Source organism: Chanos chanos, chromosome 6 (assembly GCF_902362185.1).
Source record: "Chanos chanos chromosome 6, fChaCha1.1, whole genome shotgun sequence".
Taxonomy (NCBI): domain Eukaryota; kingdom Metazoa; phylum Chordata; class Actinopteri; order Gonorynchiformes; family Chanidae; genus Chanos; species Chanos chanos.
Window position 1 is genome coordinate 49,917,058 of NC_044500.1, and position 249 is coordinate 49,917,306.

Here is a 249-nt window from a genome sequence, read left to right on the forward strand (position 1 = left end):
TTTAGTGTGACAGACATCACCTCATTAGTCTCTACTTAAAACAGAATCTTATGCCTAAAAAAAAATCACATTTCATGTTATTATTTGCAAAGCAGAGGAGAGATGCCCTCAAGTGAAGACAGACATAATTTTTGTCTTTTTTTTTTATTGTGTCTCTCCTTTATAAACCACCATGACGTACGGCTGGAGACTCATCAGGGAACAAGTCAAGGCTCAGGCTCAACTCACACAGTCAGATTCACATCCATC